We start from the raw sequence: 9,565 nt of genomic DNA, 5'->3' as shown, positions 1-9,565 counted from the left end.
TCAGGGTCACGGAGTCACAAACGACTTTACTCAGGGTCGGGGAGTCACAAACTACTTTACTCAGGGTCGGGGAGTCACAAACGACTTTACTCAGGGTCACAGAGTCACAAACAACTTTACTCAGGGTCACGGAGTCACAAACGACTTTACTCAGGGTCACAGAGTCACAAACGACTTTACTCAGGGTCAGGGAGTCACAAACTACTTTACTCAGGGTCACAGAGTCACAAACGACTTTACTCAGGGTCAGGGAGTCACAAACTACTTTACTCAGGGTCACAGAGTCACAAACGACTTTACTCAGGGTCACAGAGTCACAAACGACTTTACTCAGGGTCACAGAGTCACAAACGACTTTACTCAGGGTCACAGAGTCACAAACGACTTTACTCAGGGTCACGGAGTCACAAACGACTTTACTCAGGGTCACAGAGTCACAAACTACTTTACTCAGGGTCACGGAGTCACAAACGACTTTACTCAGGGTCACAGAGTCACAAACTACTTTACTCAGGGTCACAGAGTCACAAACGACTTTACTCAGGGTCGGGGAGTCACAAACGACTTTACTCAGGGTCGGGGAGTCACAAACGACTTTACTCAGGGTCGGGGAGTCACAAACTACTTTACTCAGGGTCACAGAGTCACAAACGACTTTACTCAGGGTCACGGAGTCACAAACTACTTTACTCAGGGTCACAGAGTCACAAACGACTTTACTCAGGGTCAGGGAGTCACAAACTACTTTACTCAGGGTCACGGAGTCACAAACTACTTTACTCAGGGTCACAGAGTCACAAACGACTTTACTCAGGGTCAGGGAGTCACAAACTACTTTACTCAGGGTCACAGAGTCACAAACGACTTTACTCAGGGTCACGGAGTCACAAACGACTTTACTCAGGGTCGGGGAGTCACAAACTACTTTACTCAGGGTCAGGGAGTCACAAACGACTTTACTCAGGGTCACAGAGTCACAAACGACTTTACTCAGGGTCACGGAGTCACAAACGACTTTACTCAGGGTCGGGGAGTCACAAACGACTTTACTCAGGGTCACGGAGTCACAAACGACTTTACTCAGGGTCACAGAGTCACAAACGACTTTACTCAGGGTCACGGAGTCACAAACGACTTTACTCAGGGTCACAGAGTCACAAACGACTTTACTCAGGGTCACGGAGTCACAAACGACTTTACTCAGGGTCACGGAGTCACAAACTACTTTACTCAGGGTCACAGAGTCACAAACGACTTTACTCAGGGTCACGGAGTCACAAACGACTTTACTCAGGGTCGGGGAGTCACAAACTACTTTACTCAGGGTCGGGGAGTCACAAACGACTTTACTCAGGGTCACAGAGTCACAAACAACTTTACTCAGGGTCACGGAGTCACAAACGACTTTACTCAGGGTCACAGAGTCACAAACGACTTTACTCAGGGTCAGGGAGTCACAAACTACTTTACTCAGGGTCACAGAGTCACAAACGACTTTACTCAGGGTCAGGGAGTCACAAACTACTTTACTCAGGGTCACAGAGTCACAAACGACTTTACTCAGGGTCACAGAGTCACAAACGACTTTACTCAGGGTCACAGAGTCACAAACGACTTTACTCAGGGTCACAGAGTCACAAACGACTTTACTCAGGGTCACGGAGTCACAAACGACTTTACTCAGGGTCACAGGGTCACAAACTACTTTACTGAGGGTCACGGAGTCACAAACGACTTTACTCAGGGTCACAGAGTCACAAACTACTTTACTCAGGGTCACAGAGTCACAAACGACTTTACTCAGGGTCGGGGAGTCACAAACAACTTTACTCAGGGTCGGGGAGTCACAAACGACTTTACTCAGGGTCGGGGAGTCACAAACTACTTTACTCAGGGTCACAGAGTCACAAACGACTTTACTCAGGGTCACGGAGTCACAAACTACTTTACTCAGGGTCACAGAGTCACAAACGACTTTACTCAGGGTCAGGGAGTCACAAACTACTTTACTCAGGGTCACGGAGTCACAAACTACTTTACTCAGGGTCACAGAGTCACAAACGACTTTACTCAGGGTCAGGGAGTCACAAACTACTTTACTCAGGGTCACAGAGTCACAAACGACTTTACTCAGGGTCACGGAGTCACAAACGACTTTACTCAGGGTCGGGGAGTCACAAACTACTTTACTCAGGGTCAGGGAGTCACAAACGACTTTACTCAGGGTCACGGAGTCACAAACAACTTTACTCAGGGTCACAGAGTCACAAACGACTTTACTCAGGGTCACGGAGTCACAAACGACTTTACTCAGGGTCACAGAGTCACAAACGACTTTACTCAGGGTCACGGAGTCACAAACTACTTTACTCAGGGTCACAGAGTCACAAACTACTTTACTCAGGGTCAGGGAGTCACAAACGACTTTACTTTGAGATTCTTCAAATAGCCACCCATTGCCTTGATGATAGCTTGGCACACTCTTGGCATTCTCTCAACCAGCTTCATGATGTAGTCACCTGGAACGCATTTAAATTAACATGTGTGCCTTTTAAAAGTTAAATTGTGGAATTTCTTTCCTTCAAAAACCATCAAGTGCTATGATGAAACTGTCTCTCATGAGTACCGCCACAGGAAAGGAAGACCCAGAGTTACCTCTGCGGTGCGGGTGAACGGATGATCTCAGCATGTGTATTTCCCACCGTGAAGCATGGAGGCGGAGGTGTTATGGTGTGGGGGTGCTTTACTGGTGACACTGTCTGATTTATTTAGAATTCAAGGCACACTTAACCAGCATGGCTACCAGAGCATTCTGCAGTGGTACGTCATCACACCTGGTTTGGGCTTAGTGGGACAATCACTTGTTTTTCAACAGGACAATGACCCAATCCATGTTCCAATGGCACGTTGTGTTAGCTAATCAAAGTTTATCATTTTAAAAGGCTAATTGTGTCACACCCTGACCTTAGAGATCCTTTTTATGTCTCTATTTTGGTTGGTCAGGGTGTGAGTTTGGGTGGGCATTCTATGTCTGGTGTTCTATGTTGTCCCACACGAAGCCTCCAGTGATGATCCATGGCACGAAGCCTCCAGTGATGATCCATGGCACGAAGCCTCCAGTGATGATCCATGGCACGAAGCCTCCAGTGAGGATCCATGGCACGAAGCCTCCAGTGAGGATCCATGGCACGAAGCCTCCAGTGAGGAGTTATGGCACGAGGCCTCCAGTGTCGCCCTCTAGTCCGGAGCCTCCAGCGACGCCCTCTAGTCTGGAGCCTCCAGCGACGCCCTCTAGTCCGGAGCCTCCAGCGACGGGCTTCAGTCAGGAGCAGCCAGAGTCTCCCTCCTGTCCGGAGCAGCCAGAGTCTCCCTCCTGTCCGGAGCAGCCAGAGTCTCCCTCCTGTCCGGAGCATCCAGAGTCGCCCTCTTGTCCGGGGCCCGCTGCGAGGGTCCCCGGTCCGGGGTCGGCGGTAAGGGTCCCCGCACCAGAGCCGCCACCGCGGTGAAATGCCCACCCAGACCCTCCCTGGGTGGGCACGAGAACCGTTACAAATTGATCATTAGAAAACCCTTTTGCAATTATGTTAGCACAGCTGAAAACTGTTGTTCTGATTATTAAAGAAGCAATAAAACTGGCCTTTTTTAGACTAGTTGAGTATCTGGAGCATCAGCATTTGTGGGTTCAATTTCAGGCTCAAAATTGCCAGAAACAAAGGATTTTCTTCTGAAACTCGTCAGTCTTTTCTTGTTCTGAGAAATGAAGGCTATTCCATGAAAGAAATTACCATCTCATACAACGCTGTGTACTACTCCCTTCACAGAACAGCGCAAACTGGCTCTAACCAGAATAGAAAAAGGAGTGGGAGGCCCCGGTGCACAACTGAGCAAGAGGACAAGTACATTAGAGTGTCTAGTTTGAGAAACAGACGCCTCACAAGTCCTCAACTGGCAGCTTCATTAAATAGTACCCGCAAAACACCAGTCTCAACGTCAACAGTGAAGAGGCGATTCCAGGATGCTGGCCTTCTAGGCAGAGTTCCTCTGTCCAGTGTCTGTGTTCTTTTGCCCATCTTAATCTTTTCTTTTTATTGGCCAGTCTGAGATATGGATTTTTCTATGCAAGTCTGCCTAGAAGGCCAGCTTCCCGGAGTTGCCTCTTCACTAAAATAAAGAATAACGCCAATATCCATTGCTAATTCATATCCAGAAATGAGTCATCAAATTCTATAACCACTTAAAAACAAGCTGTAGTATCCTTAGAGGCTTCTTAGATTGATGACTCATGAGACGTAAGTACGGTTCAGTATTTAATTGTAACTTAGAATTAGATTCTCTAATGCACCTGGCTTAAGCTACCTGAAGCTTTCTTAATCACGGTTATATAGGCAGACATAGGAAATAGCTACGGATAGCGGGAAGCAAACCCCCGTCTTGAGTCAATACTGCCATCTATTGGTAAACATATATATACCAGGTTACTCACCAAGCAATCCCCACTCCTACCACTACAAAAACTTCAGATGCCAAGAGGTGACCATAGAGAAGAGTCCCCTCAGCCAGCTGGTTCTGAGGCTCAGTTGACTAACGACTACCAACCCAACAAAGTCTCAGGACAGCACTCGGGACAATCTGAACCACACAAATTTTCACCAAACAAAAAGAAAATGATATTACCTAGTGGGAAGACATTACAAAATCTCAAAGTAAACTAAAATTCTGTTTAGCCCTAAACAGACAGTTCTCTCTGACCACTGTGCCTGATAGAAAACGTTTTTTATTTTTTTACACTGTACAGACACAGTGAGCATTGCTATTGAGAGAGGCCGCCACAGGCACACCTGGCTCTCGAGAGAAGACAGGCCTTGTGTAAACAGCCCCCAAAATGAGGTGGAAACTGAGCTGCACTTCCTAACCTACTGCCAAATGTATGACCATATTAGAGACACACCTATTTCCCTCAGATGCAAGAACCCACAAATAATTAGAAAACAAATGAAATATTGACAGGCTTCCATATTTGTCAGGTGAGATAATACAGTGTTCATTCATCCAAATGTGTGACCTGTTGCCATGAGCAACCAAGCATCGAGCTAAAGGCTAAAGCTAGCTATCATATCAAACTGGTGTCTGTCTGTCTGTCTGTCTGTCTGTCTGTCTGTCTGTCTGTCTGTCTGTCTGTCTGTCTGTCTGTCTGTCTGTCTGTCTTTCTGTCTGTCTGTCTGTCTGTCTGTCTGTCTGTCTGTCTGTCTGTCTGTCTGTCTGTCTGTCTGTCTGTCTGTCTGTCTGTCTGTCTGTCTGTCTGTCTGTACACTGTCCAAGGATCCTTCAAGACTATCCAGCCCCAGCTAACACTGCTTGACATACCAAGTTTTGACCAGCACCCTCTCTCTGCCATCAAGTGAGTATGAATTAATTAGCAGCATGTGTAACTTATTTTGTACATAATGTTTCTGCCACCGTGTCTTATGACCGAAAAAAAAACGTATTGATATCAGGGCAGCGATTACTCACCTCGAACTGAAGGAATGCTTTTTCTTTAACGAGTCGGACGGGAAGAATTTACTTCAGACGCCCGACAAGGCCCTCATCCCCATCATTCGCAGGAGAAAGAGACACAGATATCGGGGACGAAGGTCTGGATGCCTTGTAAGGATCTGACATCGAGCGGATAATCTTCCTTTACCATCGGTCCTATTAGCCAACGTACAATCAATGGAAAATAATATAGACAAACTACAATCACATATATCCTACCAACGGGACATTAAAAACTGTAATATCTTATGTGTCACTGAGTCGTGTCTGAACAATGACATGAATAACATACAGCTGGTGGGTTTTAAGTGTTTTCGGCAGGATAGAGCAGCGGCCTCTGGTAAGACAAGGGTTGGGGGTCTAGGTATATTTTTAAACAACAGCTGGTGCACGATATCTTAGGAAGTCTTGAGGTTTTGCTCGCCTGAGGTAGAGTATCTCCTGATAAGCTGTAGACCACACTATTTACCGAGAGAGTTTTCATCTATATTTTTCCAAGCTGTCTTTTACCACCACAAACCGATGCTGGCACTAGGACTGCACTCAATGACTGCACTCAAATTTGTTGAATTCAAATTTGATTTGATTTGAACATCACCTCTGACCAGACACCCTGCTTTACACCCCATCTCCGTTGCACACACTTTCAATATTTAAACAATAAGTCATTTGATTTTTGATGGAGGATTGATTTCCAAGTTTTTAGTATAATTTTTTTTCAAGATGAGTAAAGATGGCCAGTCAGGGAAGAAGCATGTCAGGTCTGGTGTAAAGATGGCCAGTCAGGGAGGAAGCATGTCAGGTCTGGTGTAAAGATGGCCAGTCAGGGAGGAAGCATGTCAGGTCTGGTGTAAAGATGGCCAGTCTGGGAGGAGAAATGTCAGGTGTAAAGATGGCCAGTCAGAGAGGAAGCATGTCAGGTCCGGTGTAAAGATGGCCAGTCAGAGAGGAAGCATGTCAGGTGTAAAGATGGCCAGTCAGAGAGGAAGCATGTCAGGTCTGGTGTAAAGATGGCCAGTCAGAGAAGAAGCATGTCATGTCCGGTGTAAAGATGGCCAGTCAGAGAGGAAGCATGTCAGGTGTAAAGATGGCCAGTCAGAGAGGAGGCATGTCAGGTCCGGTGTAAAGATGGCCAGTCAGAGAGGAAGCATGTCAGGTCTGGTGTAAAGATGGCCAGTCAGAGAGGAAGCATGTCAGGTCCGGTGTAAAGATGGCCAGTCAGAGAGGAGGCATGTCAGGTCTGGTGTAAAGATGGCCAGTCAGGGAGGAGGCATGTCAGGTCTGGTGTAAAGATGGCCAGTCAGAGAGGAAGCATGTCAGGTCTGGTGTAAAGATGGCCAGTCAGGGAGGAAGCATGTCAGGTCTGGTGTAAAGATGGCCAGTCAGGGAGGAAGCATGTCAGGTCTGGTGTAGAGATGGCCAGTCAGAGAGGAGGCATGTCAGGTCTGGTGTAAAGATGGCCAGTCAGAGAGGAAGGATGTCAGGTCTGGTGTAAAGATGGCCAGTCAGGGAGGAAGCATGTCAGGTCTGGTGTAAAGATGGCCAGTCAGGGAGGAAGCATGTCAGGTCTGGTGTAGAGATGGCCAGTCAGAGAGGAGGCATGTCAGGTCTGGTGTAAAGATGGCCAGTCAGAGAGGAGGCATGTCCGGTCCAGTGTAAAGATGGCCAGTCAGAGAGGAGGCATGTCAGGTCCGGTGTAAAGATGGCCAGTCAGGGAGGAAGCATGTCAGGTCTGGTGTAAAGATGGCCAGTCAGGGAGGAAGCATGTCAGGTCTGGTGTAAAGATGGCCAGTCAGGGAGGAAGCATGTCAGGTCTGGTGTAAAGATGGCCAGTCAGGGAGGAAGCATGTCAGGTCTGGTGTAAAGATGGCCAGTCAGGGAGGAAGCATGTCAGGTCTGGTGTAGAGATGGCCAGTCAGGGAGGAGGCATGTCAGGTCTGGTGTAGAGATGGCCAGTCAGGGAGGAAGCATGTCAGGTCTGGTGTAAAGATGGCCAGTCAGGGAGGAAGCATGTCAGGTCTGGTGTAAAGATGGCCAGTCAGGGAGGAAGCATGTCAGGTCTGGTGTAAAGGTGGACAGTCAGAGAGGAGGCATGTCAGGTGTAAAGATGGCCAGTCAGAGAGGAAGCATGTCAGGTCCGGTGTAAAGATTGCCAGTCAGGGAGGAAGCATGTCAGGTCTGGTGTAAAGATGGCCAGTCAGAGAGGAAGCATGTCAGGTCTGGTGTAAAGATGGCCAGTCAGAGAGGAGGCATGTCAGGTCTGGTGTAAAGATGGCCAGTCAGGGAGGAAGCATGTCAGGTCCGGTGTAAAGATGGCCAGTCAGAGAGGAAGCATGTCAGGTCTGGTGTAAAGATGGCCAGTCAGAGAGGAAGCATGTCAGGTCTGGTGTAAAGATGGCCAGTCAGAGAGGAGGCATGTCAGGTCTGGTGTAAAGATGGCCAGTCAGGGAGGAAGCATGTCAGGTCCGGTGTAAAGATGGCCAGTCAGAGAGGAAGCATGTCAGGTCCGGTGTAGAGATAGCCAGTCAGGGAGGAGGCATGTCAGGTCCAGTGTAAAGATAGCCAGTCAGGGAGGAGGCATGTCACATCCAGTGTAAAGATGGCCAGTCAGAGAGGAGGCATGTCACGTCCAGTGTAAAGATGGCCAGTCAGGGAGGAGGCATGTCACGTCCAGTGTAAAGATGGCCAGTCAGATGACAACCTGGACCGGCCATCTCTTCCTCTTCTGTTTGGTGCTACAACGTTGGAAATGAACTCCATTGTTGTCTCTCCGTTCAGTTTTTAAATCGGCTCGCAGCGCTTAGACAAACCAGTCTTTATTTGTAACATAGCATTGGTGGCGTCATATTGATGTGCTTAAGTGCTTAATGCATAGACTTGTCCTTTGATTCAAGTGCTCAGAATATGTATTCCTTGACAAACAGTTCAAATAGGCTCTTCAGTAGATAGTCTAGTCTTTACAGAAGTCAAATGGACAGAATGAGATAGCCGACTGGTTCAGGCCTGGTATTTAGCATAGCAAGCTGCGATGGCCGACTGGTTAAGGCGTTGGACTTGAAATCCAATGGGGTCTCCCCGCGCAGGTTCGAACCCTGCTCGCAGCGCTATGGCAAACCAGTCTTTATTTTTAACATATACTTGGTGACTTGATTTGGATAATGTCCTTAATACATGGAATTGTCCAGTGATTCAGGTGCTCAGAATATATCTGCCTTGACAAACAGTTCAAATAGGCTCTTCAGTACAGATACTGTTGTTTGTGTTAGATTTACGATGGAAATACTGAGAGCCAGGTGGTTAAGTCCTCAGACTTGAAACGCAATTGGGTCTCCCTGCTCTTTTTTAAATCTTATTCTCAGTGAATAGTCCACTTGTACTTTCTCTGCACATAGTTTTTTGATTTGCACATTAAACTTCCAAACTTCACAGCTTTGTAAAGGACCGAGGTTACTTGGCGCAACAAGATCAATATGTCGTGCCATCAAGTTGACCATTTTACACCAATGATGTCTGTTTCCAAATCCCAATCCCTTTACTTGCATTCCAACAGCTGCAATGGCCGAGTGCTTTAGACGTTGGACCTGACAACATGAAGACAATGGTGCTTACTACTTCCCACAAGAAGAACAGAAGAAGAACAGGGGGAACTTTCCGTGAGGATTCTGTACGGTGAAACAGCATGGAGACTTATAATGGGGATGTCTCACAAGTCATTAAAACACAAGTCATTAAAACACAAGTCATTAAAACACAAGTTATTAAAACACAAGTCATTAAAACACAAGTCATTAAAACACAAGTCATTAAAAAGTCATCCGCTTCAGTGTAACGGAGTAGTTTTTGAAATGTGTCCACAACAAGGACAAAGGGAGACCACCTCGGAGAGGACAAAGGGACACCACCTCGGAGAGGACACCCAGATTCATATCTTAGTGATCTGTCTGCATTGTGAAGCAGCGTGGAGGCACCTATAAATGATGATCAATCTTAGTTTTGGAAATCTGGACTTCACCAACAAAGTAGCCTCCTT

The 9,565-nt window shown here is 47.1% G+C and overlaps 1 non-coding gene across 1 annotated transcript; it reads left to right on the top strand.

The window, feature by feature from the left end:
- The first annotated feature begins 8,557 nt into the window (after positions 1 to 8,557).
- Positions 8,558 to 8,639, top strand: trnas-uga (transfer RNA serine (anticodon UGA)). The gene has a single exon. It is a non-coding gene; the product is annotated as a tRNA-Ser (tRNA).
- Positions 8,640 to 9,565: the final 926 nt, after the last annotated feature.

Source organism: Salvelinus alpinus, chromosome 15 (genome assembly GCF_045679555.1).
Source record: "Salvelinus alpinus chromosome 15, SLU_Salpinus.1, whole genome shotgun sequence".
In the NCBI taxonomy this organism is placed as follows: domain Eukaryota; kingdom Metazoa; phylum Chordata; class Actinopteri; order Salmoniformes; family Salmonidae; genus Salvelinus; species Salvelinus alpinus.
This window is presented reverse-complemented; position numbering and strand designations above follow the sequence as displayed.